Raw genomic sequence first — 19,418 nt, 5'->3', positions numbered from 1 at the left:
TATTTATATTATTCTTATCCCATTCCTTTGCTAGATTGTGTGTATTAGGTTTTGTTAGATATTATTTTTTGTTGTGGAATTGTTAGATATTACCTGTTAGATACTGCTGCACTGTCGGATCTAGAAGCATAAGCATTTCGCTACACTCACAATAACATCTGCTAACCATGTGTATGTGACCAATACCATTTTATTTTATTTTATTTGAGTACAGGTGCATCAAAGCTGGGACAGAGAGACTGAAAAACAGCTTCTATCTCAAGGCCATCATGTTAAATAGCCATCACTAGCCGGCTACCATACGGATACTCAACCCAGCACCTTAGAGGCTGCTGCCCTATATACATAGACTGGTCACTTTAATAATGGAACACTAGTCACTTTAATAATGTTTACATACTACTTTACTAATCTCATATGTATATACTGTATTCTATTCTACTGTATTTTAGTCAATGCCACTCCAACATTGCTTGTCCTAATATTTATAAATTTCTTAATTCCATTCTTATACTTTTTTATTTGTGTTTTGTTGTGAATTGTTAGATGCTACTGCGCTGTTGGAGCTAGGAACAGAAGCATTTCACTACACCCACAATAACATCTGCTAAATATGTGTATGTGACCAATCAAATTCGATTTGACAATAGTGCAACTCTTCATCCATCCATTCATCATTGTCCTCCATACTTTCCCACCTGCAGTATCGTCCACATTCTCACCCCAAAGTAGCTCCTAGTTTTTACAAATGCTGTTTTTCTCACTTGTTGTTACCACTCCCATGTGATAAATGTTCCCTTGCTATCTGAGTAGCCTACAATTGAAGATCTCCATTGACAAGATATTCTGCTGTGGTTAAAACCATCTACCGGGGTAGGGGTCATTCCTTTTTAACATTTTTGATTTGTAGCAATCAATTGAATTGAATTAAAAATGTATTTGAGTGTTTGTCTCTTTCCCATCCTTCCTCCTCCTGCTCCCTGCCTGGCCCACCCTCCCCGCCTCGCCTGACCCCATCAAGTTCACAGAGACCGAAGACTGGGGTCGAAGGGCACCCTGGGACACAAAACCAGAGAGGAAGAGGCAAAGCAAGAGGGTTTACTCCACCCAAAATCTGCTCATGAAAACAAGTGGAGTTCAATGAGAGCTTAGAATGTGGTCAATGAAAAAATGTAATTGCTAATTTGCTATATGATGCTTATTTGAACAAATAGAAGTTTTGTAATGGTTAGGTTGTTATGAATGCACTGATATAAGTGGAAGCATGTGGTATTTCGGATACTTAGAATAGTCCCACCTAATCTGACCTCCTCCCGCCTGCCTTCCATCTTTGAGGACATGTATTTCCATTGTTAGAGCGGTCACTCGTCTATATAATCAATCATCTTTGACAACACCAGAGGGTGCCAGGCAGCCAATCAAAGTGGTTATGTCAGAGGTGTGTTCCAGTGGAACCCGTGGTGTTTCACCTCAATTTATGGTTGAGTTTAGGATGGAATGGACATTTAATTTGAATTTAATTTAATTTGGGCGTCCCACTCAGGTACAGAAGTCTAATTTGAGTCAATTGATATACTTTATGCAAGTATAGAACAGCTGATAGAAAAGCTCAACTTTGCAGGTGACATTTCTGTTTAATGATGAAAACAGCTCAATAGATGAGGCAAGAGATGAGGAATGAAGTGCTGATAGTGAGTTGACAATGTTTAGGAAAACAACAACTCGTTGCCAGTGTGTTAGCATGTGACAAAAGCAAGAGCTACTGTAGCACAGCTAAATTGTGTTCGTTGTGACCTGTTGAACATTTCCTGAACAAAACACGTTTCTCAATTTGTCATCTATTCACCTTGTTCCATCATTTAGAAAAGAAAGTAGGCATAAACATATCTTCCCCTCAATATCATCATACAGTCTTTTTGTTGTTTTCCTAATTATCAATATTATGCGATACCACCACTCATGATCATTATCAACATGATCATCCTCTGATAGTCATCCTTCACTTTCTAATTGGTCTCTGATGAATGACACCCGTGTTTCTCATTTTCCATCTGGATGGATACATTATACAGTATCATTCATGGGCTGCGTTTACACAAACAGCCCAATTCTGATATTTTTTCCCACTAATTGGTCGTTTGACCAATCGCATCAGATCTTTTCACATTTTCAGAGCTGATCTGATTGGTCAAAATGTATTACTGAAAAATGTGTAAAAATAAAAAATTCTAAACTGGACTGCCTGTCTAAACGCAGCCATGGTGGTCAGACCTTTCTTTCGTCTACATGGTCAGGCCTCTTCATCTTTCATCTGCTTTTCAATTGTTTCACTTCAGATCCCTTACCTCACATAATTCACCATCCTCTGTCATTTGAAGACCTTTTCAAATGCACAGGCATCAGTCTGATCCAAGGCACGCAGTGCCCTTTGTTCAAAAGCGTAGAACAGGCATACTGTGTCAAGTGTACCAGAAGTGTTACAGATGTTCCTTTGATATTCATGTCAGTTTTCTGGGGTCACCATGGCAACACTTTCACCAGCCATGTTTGTACATCGATAATGGGGACAAAGAGTGACAAGTAGTCACAAAAACACAATTTACATGGCACTAAGTCTATTTTGGTTCATAGTGTGCATATTCATTGCATTGGATCAAACTCAGTATGTGTCGACCTTTTAGTCCATGGATTAAAAGTACTGAAGATGTTTACAGGCCACTGCATATTTGGCGTGGAATAGAAGTTTGAGTTGTTTCAGGCCTAGTGATACAGGCTTAAGGGCAATTAAGTTTATTATTGAGCTCAAACGGATGGTTGGTCCTCAACACTTCTTTATGGTCACTGTCAATGACAAGACTGGATCTTTGAAATGTGTGAAAAAAGGAAACACGTGGCTTGAAAAAAAAAAACATGCAGTCTTTCTAATGGCATTTTTAAATATTCACTGTATGTGTAATAAATCAATATATGTTTGCTGTGATCTAGTGTGCTCTCCTACTCTCGCCATTTTGCCCACTCCTATTCTAAAATCATTTGTATTTTCTAATAGTTAGAAAACTTTTAATATTAAAATGCATTTTGATGACATATCTAATTTCACTTCTGAATGTATGGTATTGTTTACTAGGTGTTGACCAATGAATATTGACTATTATCTATTCTGTAACCACTCCCTCTTCAATCAGGTTTGTTTGGAAAATGCTTTGTTGAAAAAAAGACATTGTATTATCGTATCTTTGTTCTCCCTGACGAAGGCCATGCGGCCGAAACGCATTGGAGTATTAAAATCTGTTCCATTGAACATGCCATACAAATAAAGGCATTTTAATGAATTATATAAAGAGAGCCTTGGTCCTCCTTTCTTTTAACAAAGAGCACCTTCTATCTACAAAGACCCACTATTGCATCCTTGGAGCATTTCCCTTCCTTCTTTTTTCTAAATCAATGTATCAAATCAAATTGTATTTGTCACATGCACCGAATACAACAGGAGTAGTAGACTTTACAGTGAAATGCTTACTTACAAGCCCTTAACCAACAATGCGGTTTTAACAAAAATACCTTTAAAAAAAAGAAGCTGTAAAATAACAATAGAGAGGCTATATACACGGGGTATCGGTACAGAGTCGATGTGCGGGGGGCACCGGTTAGTCGAGGTAATTGAGGTAATATATACATGTGGGTAGAGTTATGAAAGTGACTATGCATAGATAATAAACAGAGAGTAGCAGCAGTGTAAAATAGGGGTCTGGGTAGCGATTTGATTAAATGTTCAGGAGTCTTATGGCTTGGGGGTAGAAGCTGATTAGAAGCCTCTTGGACCTAGACTTGGCACTCCGGGACCGCTTGCTGTGCGGTAGCAGAGGGAATAGTCTGCTAAGTCTTTGACAATTTTTCCTCTGACACCGCCTGGTATAGAGGTCCTGGATGACAGAAAGCTTGGCTCCAGTGATGTACTGGGCCGTACGCACTACCCTCTGTAGTGCCTTGCAGTCGGAGGCCGAGCAGTTGCCATACCAGGCAGTGATGCAACCAGTCAGGATGCAGTTGTAGAACCTTTTGAGGATCTGAGGACCCATGACAAATCTTTTCAGTCTCCTGAGGGGGAATAGGTTTTTGTCGTGCCCTCTTCATGACTGTCTTGGTGTCCTTGGACCATGTTCGTTTTTTGGTGATGTGAACACCATAGAACTTGAAGCTCTCAACCTGCTCCATTACAGCCGCTTCGATGAGAATGGGGACATGCTCGGTCCTCCTTTTCCTGTAGTCCACAATCATCTCCTTTGTCTTGATCACGTTGAGGGAGAGGTTGTTGTCCTGGCACCACACGGCCAGGTCTCTGACCTCTTCCCTATATGCTGTCTTGTTGTTGTTGGTGATCAGGCATACCACTGTTATGTCATCGGCAGAGGTGTTCCTTTTGGACGTACTTCCAAATTCTCTAAAATGAAGTTGGAGAATTATGATAGAGAAATTGACATTAAATTCTTTGACAACAGCTCTGGTGGACATTCCTGCAGTCAACATGCCAATTGCAATCGCTCCCTCAAAACTTTAATATTTAATGAAAATAACTATAAATATAAATAAATATATATTTAGTCATTTATTTCCCTGAGCTTCCTTTGGCCCTTCAAATGCTCAGTCTGACCGTGTGGACATTAGGACACAAATTTGAAGATATTTACAAACACAGCCCTGATTGGATGTTAGGATGGTCTAGAGCCCACTCCCTTACCCAGATGAACAGTCATTGGTCTATTATAATCAGATCACATTGTGATGTCATGATGTGGGAATTATCATCATTTTCTCATTTTCAAAGTGTCATTTCGACCTCATAGTGTGGAATTATCATTAAAAAAAGAAAAGGAAAATCACATTTTATAACTGCACCTTTAATTGTATCATGAATTTTCTTCTCAATGATTTGACCTACAAATGGCCAGCTGTGTGGCTGAGTGAAGGGACACAGGGATACATTCTGGTTCAGCTCAACTCTACTTCTAACTGAAGTATACTAAACAAAAATATAAACACAACATGTAAAGTGTTGGTCCCATGTTTCATGAGCTGAAAGAAAAGATTCCAGAACGGTTCCCATGTGCAAAAAAAGCTTACTTCTCTCAAATGTTTTGCACAAACGTGTTTACATCTCTGTTAGTGAGCATTTCTCCTTTGCCAAATGAATCCATCCAGCTGACAGGTTTGGCATATCAAGAAGCTGATTAAACAGCAAATCTTTGAAACTGTTGCATGTTCCGTTCATATTTTTGTTCAGTGTAGTTTCCTCAACAGACTACCGTCACAAGCTGAAATCGTCCAGTTCAAGAGCCAGGGATCGGAGGAAGGAAGGAGAGGTGCTCCTGATGTTTTCCAGCAATGAGCAGAGATCCGCTCAGTGCTGCTCATAGTCAAAACAGGTCAGCTAATACACCACTAATGCACAGATGTAGTCCTCTTAAGTATTTTCAGCAGCCAAACTTATTTTCTTTTCATTTTCACCCTCACCACCAGTCTGTTTCCTGTATTTTCAAAACATGTTTCCCTCCAGGCTATTTCCCCAGGGTCCTGTTAATGGCAAAAACCAAACCCTGCATGTTTTTACTTCGTCACAGAGAAGCAAAATATAGGAGATGAGGGGTGGAGGGGATCTGTTACGCTCGTTTCATGTTCAGCTGTCCAGGCCAACTTTTGATGAATGTACCGTATGTGTGAGCACCATTGGCGAGGGCTATCAATCAAGTGAAACGATTCGAACACATTGTAAACAGCCCCTCTGTTTAGACTCGAAGGGTTGGACCGTAAGACAAGGCGGCCGTGGTGCATGTAAAGAGGTTACTCACACTAATCGGGTGCATATCTTTTGATGTTTTCAGCATGGCTTGTTGTGGGCAATGTGTCATTGAATGTTTTTGCTGTGGTTAACCACAGGGTGTGTCAATCGACTGCAGGTAAGGCACTGAAGACAGTATGCTAAGGATGTTTGAGAAATCCTGAATATCTGTGTCCTGGCTAGCCTGTATGAATGTGTCTGGCTGAGCTGTACAGTGCATCCTGTTGGTTTATCAGTGGTTGTCCGTTAACCGCTGCGTTCATGTCTATCACGTCAATGACATCTGCATCTAGCATTGTGCTCTTTATTCATAGTTGTTGTTTTTTTTTTACATATTTTTTTAATTGTACCTTTATTTAACCAGGTAGGCTAGTTGAGAACAAGTTCTCATTTGCAACTGCGACCTGGCCAAGATAAAGCAAAGCAGTGTGACACAGACAACAACACAGAGTTACACATGGAGGAGTAAACAATAAACAAGCCAATAACACAATAAACAAGTCAATGACACAGTAGAAAAAAAAGAAAGTCTATATACAGTGTGTGCAAAAGGCATGAGGAGGTAGGCAATAAATAGGCCAGAGGAGCGAATGATTACAATTTAGCAGATTAACACTGGAGTGATAAATGAGCAGATGATGATGTGCAAGTAGAGATACTGGTGTGCAAAAGAGCAGAAAAGTAAATCAAATAAAAACAGTATGGGGATGAGGTAGGTAGATTGGCTGGGCTGTTTACAGATGGACTATGTGCAGCTGCAGCGATCGGTTAGCTGCTCAGATAAGTTGATGTTTAAAGTTGGTTGAGGGAAATAAAAGTCTCCAACTTCAGCGACCGTATTACTCCAAATAATCAGAGCATCTGTAATGGAACAGTTTCACAATTGGATCATGTGCTACGCTATCTGCATCCTTCCATTGCATACCCCTTGTGAATTTACAGTGAGTCTACCATGGATGGTGTACAGTTAGAGATTTAGAAATGAACGTCTTTTTTTTTCATTAGCACAGATAAACTTACTGATCCTAGATCAGTGTCTCACTTCCATTCATCAGAATAGAGCTTGTGGCCTGAAAGCTTGTGGCCTGAAAGCTCGTGGCCTAGTGTAACTGAAAGGCGACTGTGTGGCTGACTCTGAGTGGGGGGCGGCAGTCCTAGACGTCTTGGGGGTGTCATAGATGTGCCTCTGCGACGTTGTTCACCTATGGCAGTGAGTCTCAGGCCACATGAAACTGCCACTTCCACCCGTCCCGCAAAACCACATCACAGAGCCTCCAGGTCAATGGTAAGTTAAGCTCACTCTGTATTCACAGTTTTCCATGCTAATACATACAGGAGGAGCATGATGCCCCATCAATGATTGGCAGGCACATTAGCGCCATACATATTTATGCAATGGACATTGGGCCACACATACTGTACAGTCGTGGCCAAAAGTTTTGAGAATGACATAAATATACATTTTCACAAAGTTTGCTGCTTCAGTGTCTTTAGATATTTACTATGTTATTTACTATGTACTATGGAATACTGAAGTATTTACAAGCATTTCATAAGTGTCAATGGCTTTTATTGACAATTACATGAAGTTGATGCAAAGAGTCAATATTTGCAGTGTTGACCCTTCTTTTTCAAGACCTCTGCAATCCACCCTGGCATGCTGTCAATTCACTTCTGGGCCACGTCCTGACTGATGGCAGCCCATTCTTGCATAATCAATACTTGGAGTTTGTCAGAATTTGTGGGGTTTTGTTTGTCCACCCGCCTCTTGAGGATTGACCTCAAGTTCTCAATGGGATTAAGGTCTGGGGAGTTTCCTGGCCATGGACCCAAATATCGATGTTTTGTTCCCCGAGCCACTTAGTTATCACTTTTGCCTTATGGCAAGGTGCTGCATCATGCTGGAAAAGGCATTGTTCATCACCAAACTCTTCCTGGATGGTTGGGAGAAGTTGCTCTCGGAGGATGTGTTGGTACCATTCTTTTTTCATGGCTGTGTTCTTAGGCAAAATTCTGAGTGAGCCCACTCCCTTGGCTGAGAAGCAACTCCACACATGAATGGACTCAGGATGCTTTACTGTTGGCATGACACAGGACTGATGGTAGCACTCATCTTGTCTTCTCCGGACAAGCTTTTTTCCGGTTCCCCCAAACAATATGTGAAGGTGACTTTTTTTTCCTTCAGAAATCACTCAAATGTGAGGTGAACATAAAGGGAATGTAATAACGCCGGGTGTATCAGGCTCTACGAGTTTACCCATAGTTCAAAATGCATTATCACATGCCATTTAAGGAATTTATAGTTGCAAGTTTCATATTCAGAAAGTTTACTGGTACCATCTGTTGAAGTATTCTCAGCACATATTCATAATGGCCATCCATGCTGTTTTCTGGATTGGGGTCTCATGTAAATAACAAGTGACTGGATGCCTTACGTCACAGAGGATTATATTTTTATACGTGTGTTACTTTTCTGTTTCACTGTACTATCAGGACTTGGCTGTCTGGTCTTGAGCCCACGTGAAACCCTTAATAGGACTCCTTTACCAGGCAAGCGCTCTCTACGCACTCTCTACGCGCTCTCTACGCGCTCTCTACCACCACTCTCTACTCATGGGCCGTAATATTGCTGTTTGACACAATGGCGGGTCAGTCCATTGACTTCATGGCCCACTGGACGATAGAGACCTCACTGGTCTCTGAGGCTGAGTCGAAATACTAGAGCTGGTCGTTTGGTACTTGTAGCACCACTTTGTGTTTGCATTACTGGACACTCATTGTAGCACCCCTTTTCTGAAAGAAATGGGCTCCCACCTGTGCAAGCACTGACAAAACATCCACATATCCGCCCACACGTGCCATACAGACGTGACCTGCCTGCCCTCTGTGATCCGATATACCCAGGCTCTTTTCAGGGGTCAGAGCTTACTGGCCACACATAGAGATGGAAGCGCCATCCGCTGTGTCCCGACTCAGACTTTCCACTGGCGCAATCCAAACTTGCACCGCTCCAGGTAGGTAAACGGAATGTGAGTGCACATACACAAACACGCAGCACACACATCCTGAAGCTTCAAGCAGCAGTGATGTGAGAGTCAATCGTAGAGCTTTGTGACTTCAAGTCACCATGAATTCTGATTGTTGTTCACAAATGGAGGACTTGCCTTGAATTACATGATTGGCTGTTGCACACGTTGGATACAGAAACAGATGCACACAAGAAGTAATGTATACATTTTACGGGGCAATCGGGATGCTCCCTACTATGGAAATCCAAACTGAACAGTGAATCCCATATGTTACACTAAGAGGGGGTTTGGTAGGAAAATTCTGTTTTGTCCATCTTCAGAAGTCAGAGCAGGGACTGGAAGAACATCAAGAAACTGAGACAGCTATCACTCCTCAGAGAGGGATCGAAGGGGGAGAGAGAGAAAGAGAGAGGGGGAGAGAGACATGGAGGCAGACTACAAGACAAGCCACTATCTCTCTCATTCAGAGTTTTTTTTAAATTGGCATATGGTGCTCTTTCTCCTATGAAAGCCTGGAGGACAGGGAACATGGAGTGAGCAGGAAAACATGGTCCTTTTACAAATAGAAGTGAGTCTTGAGACATTCACACTGTGGTGGGGTTACAACATCTCTATATTTAAGTCATAATCCGTGATTTTACAGATGTAGGATCTTAATTTGAGCCAGATTGCTACAGCAGGAAATGTGAATTATTATGTGGATTATAATTAATGGAAAGTTTTTGTAGGTGTTGATAAAGAAAACGGCAAATCAAGTCAACAAAATGTATGTAGAAATGACCAACTTTAGAAGCTTTTTTAAACATGAAATACACTACAACTTTGCATTTCCTGCTGTGCAGTAAAATTCTCAGCAACAAAAGAGGGAAGAAACCAAGATCCTACATCTGTAAGAGAAAGAGCAGACAGTCTGAAAGGGGCCTAGCTCTTACACCAAGGCTACTCACTGAGTTTTAGAATGGTGTCAAGTGTGTTAAGTTCCCCTCTGACTGAATCCTTTTTTACCAGTGATTTGTTTGCCATCGTGTTCAACAGAACTAGAGACTATGAAGTAACTACTGGATTTACTGGGTTTTTGCTTTAATGTTCAACAGAACTAGAGACTGTGAGGTAACTACTGGATGTACTGGATTTTAGTCAGGATAGAGGCTTTGCCAGGCCTACTGAATATCCTTTTCAAACATTTCTATTAGATACTATAATACCTTGCTTCAGATGTAGGACCTTAATTGGAGCCAGTTTGCTACAGCAGGAAAATAATCCTGCAATCCTGTAGGCCGTCATTGTAAATAAGAATTTGCTCTTCAATGACTTGCCTAGTTAAATCAAAGTTAAAAAATAAATTATTTGGATTATAATTAACAGACATTTTTGTAAGGGTTGATACATTTTTCGTAAGGGAAAATTTCATAACATTTCGTAAGGGAAAATTTCAAAGTGGAAATGACAAACTTCTGAAGCCTTTGTAAACCTCAAATATACTACAAGTGTTACATTTCCTGCATTGCAGGAAAGTTCTCCTGCAACAGGGTGATCAAATTAAGATCCTGCATCTGTATCTGCTTCGCTAACACTAATATTGGTGTAGAAACCACATTATTAAGGCACCTATTCTATGACCTCACCGTAGGGATAGGGTTCGGATTTATGATTCAAATCCATGTCTTTGCCTAATAAGCTCAAGATCTCTGGTAATTTTTCTCGTCTCTCCAAGCCACCCTGGAATTTGCAACTGGTCTAGCTCAGAGCATGGATTTGTCAGTGGACTGGCTCTTGAGGAAGCATTTCATTAGCATCTTAAAGGGTAAAAGTTTCCCATTGATTTAGGCATGTCTTCGCAATTGGATGTAAGCCAGGAATGGAATATGTTTCAGCTGACTAAGACTCTGGGAAAGCTCACTAGATATTATTCACATGACATACAGTATGGGCAATAATTGGCGACTATCATTGTCATAAAACAGACAAGGTGGCAGAGGTTGGGCATTTTGGCGAAGGGAAATTTGGAAAAAATGTCCTTGAAAAATACATTTCTGTCTCTCCGGGACCTGAAAGGGCACCATTGTAACAAGGAATAGAGGAAAAGTGAGATTTTTTTCTTCACAAACTCAAAGCCGACCATTCAGAAAAAAGGATATGAAGAATCTGAGTAATGCTGTGAGAGAGAGAGGGGAAATCAAGGGATGCAGAAACATTAAATAAATATCAGAGCTGGGGCAGGAAAAATGAGACAAGAGAGGGGGAGCGTTTATTTGAACTTTTTTGAACATCAGTGCTTTGGAGGAGGATGGTTTACCTGGCTGTTGACTCGGAGCTAATGACAGGGTTAACATGATGTTAGACACAGTAGGGCCATTGAAGCTGTGCTGTTGGACCATGCTTGTATTGGAGCCCCACTCCAACTCCCACTGGCATTAAAATAATATACAGTGGGGCAAAAAAGTATTTAGTCAGCCACCAATTGTGCAAGTTTTCCCACTTAAAAAGATGAGAGAGGCCTGTAATTTTCATCATAGGTACACTTCAACTATGACAAACAAAATGAGAAAAAAAAATCCAGAAAATCACATTGTAGGATTTTTTATGAATTTATATGCAAATTATGGTGGAAAATAAGTATTTGGTCACCTACAAACAAGCAAGATTTCTGGCTCTCACAGACCTGTAACTTCTTTTTAAGAGGCTCCTCTGTCCTCCACTCATTACCTGTATTAATGGCACCTGTTTGAACTTGTTATCAGTATAAAAGACACCTGTCCATAACCTCAAACAGTCACACTCCAACCTCCACTATGGCCAAGACTAAAGAGCTGTCAAAGGACACCAGAAAAGTGTAGACCTACACTAGGCTGGGAAGACTGAATCTGCAATAGGTAAGCAGCTTGGTTTGAAGAAATCAACTGTGGGAGCAACTATTAGGAAATGGAAGACATACAAGACCACTGATAATCTCCCTCGATCTGGGGCTCCACGCAAGATCTCACCCCGTGGGGTCAAAATGATCACAAGAACGGTGAGCAAAAATCCCAGAACCACACGGGGGGACCTAGTGAATGACCTGCAGAGAGCCGGGACCAAAGTAACAAAGCCTAACATCAGTAACACACTACGCCGCCAGGGACTCAAATCCTGCAGTGCCAGACGTGTCCACCTGCTTAAGCCAGTACATGTCCAGGCCCGTCTGAAGTTTGCTAGAGAGCATTTGGATGATCCAGAAGAAGATTGGGAGAATGTCATATGGTCAGATGAAACCAAAATATAACTTTTTGGTAAAACTCAACTCATCGTGTTTGGAGGACAAAGAATGCTGAGTTGCATCCAAATAACACCATACCTACTGTGAAGCATGGGGGTGGAAACATCATGCTTTGGGGCTGTTTTTCTGCAAAGGGACCAGGACGACTGATCCGTGTAAAGGAAAGAATGAATGGGGCCATGTATTGTGAGATTTTGAGTGAAAACCTCCTTCCATCATCAAGGGCATTGAAGATGAAATGTGGCTGGGTCTTTCAGCATGACAATGATCCCAAACACACCGCCCGGGCAACGAAGGAGTGGCTTCGTAAGAAGCATTTCAAGGTCCTGGAGTTGCCTAGCCAGTCTCCAGATCTCAACCCCATAGAAAATCTTTGGAGGGAGTTGAAAGTCCGTGTTGCCCAGCAACAGCCCCAAAACATCACTGCTCTAGAGGAGATCTGCATGGAGGAATGGGTCAAAATACCAGCAACAGTGTGTGAAAACGTTGTGAAGACTTACAGAAAACGTTTGACCTCTGTCATTGCCAACAAAGGGTATATAACAAAGTATTGAGATACACTTTTGTTATTGACCAAATACTTATTTTCCACCATTATTTTTGCAAATAAATAAATTAAAAATCATTTTCTTTCTCATTTTGTCTGTCATAGTTGAAGTGTACCTATGATGAAAATGACAGGCCTCTCCCATCTTTTTAAGTGGGAGAACTTGCACAATTGGTGGCTGACTAAATACTTGTTTTGCCCCACTGTAATTCACCCTTTCTCCCACCTGCACTCCTCTTCTACCTTCACTCCTCACCCTGTCTATGTTCATTATGCACCTACACCTAGTGTTTGTCCCACCAGTTACTTTGGTCCCAAAAACTTGAACATGCTAATTTCACTGAAGTAGTAACAGAACATAGAAAGGCCCTTAACAAGTTGTTTCCTGTTCCTGACTGTTAGGGATGTTGCAATACACAGTGCTTGTATGTGAAGCTGATGAATTGAACCCAATCCGGTGAGTTACAGCAAGCTCCTTATAAGTAGCTCTATTGTGGCTACTGTAGGTCATTTGAATGAGCAAAACACAACCAATCTCTGTTGACACTTGCCGACCTCTATGCCACAACGATTTGCATCTGAGGGGGCGCATGAGTCAGTATTGGTACTTCAGTATTGTTGGCCAAAAAGTAAACGACAAAAATTACTAAAATAATTAACAGAAAATACACTCCTAAAGTTGGTACAATTTTGATGAGCGACTTGACCAAAAAGGAATTTAGTCTCATAAGAGACATAACAGAATGTGTCCTTGGAAAAGTGTTTCCGTGTGTGTTTCATTAATAAGCATTTAATAGCAAGCTAGAGAGCATGTAGCATTTGTGAATGTGTTTTGATCATGTATATATCTTTGTTCAAACTGTAAATGTGTTTGTGTTTTTATTGGCATATACATGTATTTGCGTTTCTGTGTGGCCTAGCTAGCATATATTATTGGTTAGTCACTGTAGTGGAGAGCAAAGGCTGCTGGATACCACTGACCCAGAGGCTAAGTATTTCACTCCTGGTTTACTCCCTCTAACTGTGACATGCACCATCTCCTGAGACTATGTAGCCGTCACTCATAACAGAAACAACCCAACTAAACAAAGCTGCCAAAGTATCTCCATCCAAGGACGTTTCCTAGGCCAAACATACTGTAGCTATCACGTAGCAGTGATTGAATTAAGAATATAGTTTTTTTTTTTACATTGTGGTGTATGTGCCTACTTCATCTCTACATTGTAGTAGGTAAAACACCAAGTAATTTTCTTACCATTTACCAGACACTCTTATCCAGAGCCACTTACAGTAGTGAGAGTATACATTTTCATACTGGTCCCCCGTGGGAATCAAACCCACAACCCTTGCATTACAAATGCCATGCTCTACCAACTGAGCCACATGGGACCCTTTGCCAAGTAGGGCAAAGGTAGTTGCAATTGAATAACATCGATCCGTTTCAGATGTTTTGTATTTTCATTATGAGCTAATGATAAACCCTAGAAAGCAGCATCGTAGAATGTGTTTGAGATATATCAATTAATATCCGTTGTCTGATTGTGAGCTCCCACACATTGTTTTTTAGCTAAGTGTGTGCCTGTGTTACATTATCGATGCATATTTCACAGCAGCTGTTAAACCCATCAGTGCAAAACATCTGGCCATGGAGGGAAACCTTTTTATTGGGGACACATGACTGCACGCATCCCCCAAAGTCCCTCCCCTTTGGAGACGCAGCTGTCAGGTTAATGGTTTCCAGGTGTGTCTCTTTCTCCCTCTCTTTTGCTTCCCGTCTCTCTGTGCGAGTGTTGAGTTTATAATGGCCCGCCTGAGCTTCTGTAGAAAGGGTGAAGGCGTCTATATTTATACACAGTCTCTTCCCGTCTCCTCCCCTGCTGGCGAGAGCGCCAGTTGCTAATTCATCACTCTGCAGTTCTCTCTGTAGTCCGATATGACACCGTCATTTCCACATTCGTTTGACATGTCATTTACATATGTCTCTCTCGGCGATAGCCTTGTTGACATTGGAACCAGTCCGTCTTATCTCCACATTACCAGGCTGTGAATGGCCCCTGGGGGACCCAAGGGCCGGCAGGTTCCTCCATCCCAGACGCACTCAGCCGTGCATTGCTCTGTGGGTGACGGTGTAATGAGGCAAGGTAGCTATGAGACAGACGCACCACTAACCCTCGTCAGGTGGTTCCAGGATGAAGTTGCCCAATAGATACACTCCGAAGGTTGAGCGTCCCAGCTGATGATTCCCTATGGGGAAAACACCTCCAATCAGTCTACTATCTTACAGTGCGGACAGATTCACATATAGAAGTTACAATAAGACAAGTGTGGTTTATAGTCAGCATTCGGCGAACTGCACGAGATCTTAATGACATCATCAACATTCCGTCCCGGCCCGATAAATCATTTGAAAGTTGGTCAACACAGAAGCAGAGAAGGTGACAATGAATAACAATGATGGATACAAAGCTATTCCCATTTAAGTTCTTAGCAACCTAGCAAAGAATAAATGTAGTACTTATATTTAATTCAGATAGATGCTTTTCAAAAACTTAAAGGGAAACAGGCACTGGTAGAACAAAAAGATCCCAAAAGATGTTCATATAAATATTAAGACAATACAGTAAAGTAACGATAGACAATCGTTTCATGTTTTTAAGGTGTTGTTCTTCTGCAAAAATGAGTTGCAAACTTTGCACTGTTGCATGAACACAAATTGCTATAAGATGAAAGCCGCTCTTTGGGTTATGAATCCCATCCCATGATGCAAAATAGTACTGAGATACTTTACCTTTACTCGGCCCAGTCACCAAATTTCCATGAACACATCCATGGACACAGTCTATGAACGCATTTTGTTCCCATTGCAGTGAAGCTCAAACATTTTATTACTGGCAATATGGCACACTGAACCTGTAGAGTGCCCATGTTGCAGACCTGGAGTTCACATATTATGTTTTATGTCAATTGTTACTGACACTTTGGTCGCCTTCAGGCTGAGGATTTGGATATCTGATCAGACCATCCTTCTTGTCTAATATAACCTCATACAGAGAAACATTTGTTTTTCAATCGTAAAATATATTTTCTTAAATCGAATTCCCACAAAGGCCAGCAATCTGAGGCGTTTTGATGTGCCATGGAGTTTTAGCCCCCTTTTTTTTAACAGGTCATTGTCATAGGGAATTTTTTTGTAAAAAAAATGTTTTAGCCTTTTTTTATTAAATTCTTTTTTTTTACCCTTTGACCTTCCTGCATTATGCTGAGGTTAAGGCAGAGCAATGCAGTGACAGCAACGGTGAGATATGTAGCTCACCAATTCTTTCACTCAGTCTAGTTTATGTGCAACAGGGAAACTTCCTTTTCATCCTCCGATCTCAGTTCCTCATGTACTTGTCCTAACTCTGGCAGGTGTGGGCCTTTCACACTTTCTCCATTCCCAAAAGTTTGCCATTTTGGCTGCATGGTAGCAAAAATCTAGAGATGGAATGTTGGCTTGTGGGACAGTTGATTTGCACATATCAGAAAATGATTATACCCGGAAGGCAAAGTTATGGAATCAATAAAGGCCTGGATGTTATGGTTTCAGATGGTGACATAGGTCTTTGTAGCTTACCAGCCAAATTCCTCCTCTCTTCCTCCCACCCAATGCTTTCCACAGAGTTGGTGGCACCCGCTGTCTGAAGCTTGAAAAACGACTGACCAGCAGAACGTAGATTGACGTTTATATTGTGTCCACTCGCACTGTCTTTTGTTATCCTTTTCTCTTTCCCTGCCTCTGCTCTTTACAAAGCTCAAAAGCAACCGTCAATATTTTTAGGACCATGCTTCCATGAAATGCCCTCATGGAGAATAACATTTTGGATGAATTCAAAGGCTTGTTCCAGTTTCTTTATCATCTTGACTCGAGCACACGTTCAGTGTGCCGACTCTTTGCAGGCTCGTATGCCCTCCACCCGCTCTCCCCGTTTTCTCCCTCCCACTACTCTCTCTCTCAAAAATTCAAAAAGGGACTTTATGGCTATAACAGCAATATTCCATCTTTGCCAAAACACTTAAAGGTCATAAATCAAGACCAACGCATTGACACACAGTTCCTATAAAAGAGCGCTCATCCTTTTCTTTCTCTATTTCCCTGTCCTGGTTTACTCTCTCGCCATCACCATGACCATTTTGCTAATATTTTTCTGCAAATCTTCAAGTAAAAAAAAAAAAGTCCCCCCAATAAGAAGGCTGAATAGTCTGAGGTGGCATTGCCCTAGAAGTTGGGCTTGAATTGTCCAAACGGACATTTATAGTAACTCTCTCTTCCTCCCTGTGTCCCCTCCTCGCTCTTTTTCCACTGCAGGGAAAGACATAAAACACGTGAAGCGCTAGAGCCAAGATGGACACATGCCTACTGCCATAGTCCCCATGCAGAGCCATTTAAATAGAGCCAGCATGGTTCCTGGACCTAGCAGCCTCTGCCTAATTTCCAGCTCTCCAGACTCAGGTATATACATGCACACACACATTCCGTGAAACAGAACTGACAATGTCCATCTCACTTTCAAAGCAGCCCCAGTTGACGGTTATTACTTTGGAGCCAAAATGGTGGCACGTAGTGTGTCTATCATTCAGGAAATAGAGAAAGAGGCAAAAAGGCCGGGACATGGACACCCAATGAAGGAAATGAATGGTTCTCGGAGGAGGACAGATCCAAACAGGCCAGAACAGATAAAAAAAAGTGAACAAAGTAAATCCAAGCCACATGTTTTGATTCGACTGATGAGAATAATGCTATAATATCTAACTCATTGCTTTGACGTGGGATGTAGCTTCTTGATGGTAAAATTGAATGACAGACAGAGACAGACGAAGAGACAATACCCAGACAGCGAGAGGAAGGCTCTCTCTTAAAATTATCGGCTGCCTGTAGACCCGGGACTCCCGGGTTTGGGACCATTGGCTCCGGTAAATTACTTTTTTAAATCTGAGGTTTGAGTTAAGACACGAGGTGAATGAAGTACAAAGTAAAAGACATGAAACACACAAGGATGCCTAAATCCATTACCTATATATTGCATATTATTTTGCGCACGCACACACAAATATACATACATCTTTGACACTTGAATGCATGTACAACTGTAACCAAAACCCTTTTATGTCAATGATAAATTCAGATGCAGTCTTCGATCCAAGCTCCGATAGACTAGCGTCCTGTCCAGGGGGTGTACTTGCACATCAAGCTACCTCACGCCACAGAATAAGGAGATAGGCTCCAGTTCCTATGAGCCGTTTCGACTCTCTCGCACAATGCTACCTTACTTCGATCCAAGCAGTACGTACGTAACGTTACTAGTCTTGAGTCTTCTGCAGTCAGTTCCTACTGTACAAGCGTTACGGAGTCAAGCCCTATCAAAAACACATTTACCACATCCACGTCAGATGCACACAACATGGATCTATGTACACACGTGTCAGAATACAATTGCACTCTCTCGCTCCCTCCTAACTCGCAGTTAGGTAGTGGTCTTCACACTGCTTTGATTATGCGCAGACCTGTGGCTTGAAGTTAGAACATATACACAGATTTATGGGTCAAAGCTCGTCTGGGGCGGCTGATGCATCGGGCCCTCGGGCAAAGAGCTGATGTGAGGTAGCTTCCGTGAAGGCAGCATATTGGCCACAGAGTGTACATAAAACCCATTGCAGCCAAACCATTGCAAGATGAGCTTGACTGAGTAACCAACTCTGATGAAAACAATGATCCTACACGTATTTCTCCATAACATCTCCCAACACATACCAAACATGTTAAATAAACATTTATGGACGTTCATTTAACCGCATTGTTCCTGAGACCGTTGATGGCTTTTAGCCGGGAGCTGGTGACATGAATACAGTGCCAATGGTCTTATTGTGCAGTCTTGTTGCCACCGTATTCCAGTGTAGCGGGCTGGCTCAGATACAAGGTGTTATTTCGAGAAAATGCCCTGAAATGTCAAAGTCAACAGAGGATACAAGCGGTAGCCTTGTTTCCACAGCCGCTGTGAACACGTAGAGACATTTAACAGCCATCTTAAACTCTGCTGTCCTTTCAAATTGGTTATAACTGTCACATGTTCAAGTGAGAGATGATAAACGCATTTAACAGGGGTCAGTGGAGAATTATACATCCAGTGAGGAGAAGGCTTGGCTGTCCTTTACGCTCTGCATGTTCATTAGCACTCAATCTGTTATTGTGTGGAATATGTTCGTTCCCACAAAGCGGTGTAGGCTCACACAGGGCAGACATATGCCCAGGGCATGTGCTCAACACTTAACAACAAAGCAAGGACATATTCCCTGCCCATATAAACAGTGAGCACATGTGCTGTTTCAGTGCTCATACTACTGGCTCATGCACGCACAGCATAAATCACACTCACCAGCTCGGACAAGGTGGCGTAAATCTAGACTCTGCCTTTCAAGAGGTTTGTGTGTCCCCTCACACGTGGGCCCTGCACACGCACACACACACACACACACACACACACACACACACACACACACACACACACACACACACACACACACACACACACACACACACACACACACACACACACACACACACACACACACAGGGGGGTCCGAAATGATTGACACCCTTGATGAAGACGAGCAATAATGACTGTATAAAATAAATCATTCAAATGCTGAGCTATATTGAATGCAAAAAAATACTTTATACTCATACAATTGCTCAGAGAAATAGATTTTGTTTAA

The sequence above is a fragment of the Oncorhynchus kisutch genome, linkage group LG14 (assembly GCF_002021735.2).
Source record: "Oncorhynchus kisutch isolate 150728-3 linkage group LG14, Okis_V2, whole genome shotgun sequence".
In the NCBI taxonomy this organism is placed as follows: Eukaryota; Metazoa; Chordata; class Actinopteri; order Salmoniformes; family Salmonidae; genus Oncorhynchus; species Oncorhynchus kisutch.
Note: the sequence above shows the minus strand (reverse complement) of the source record.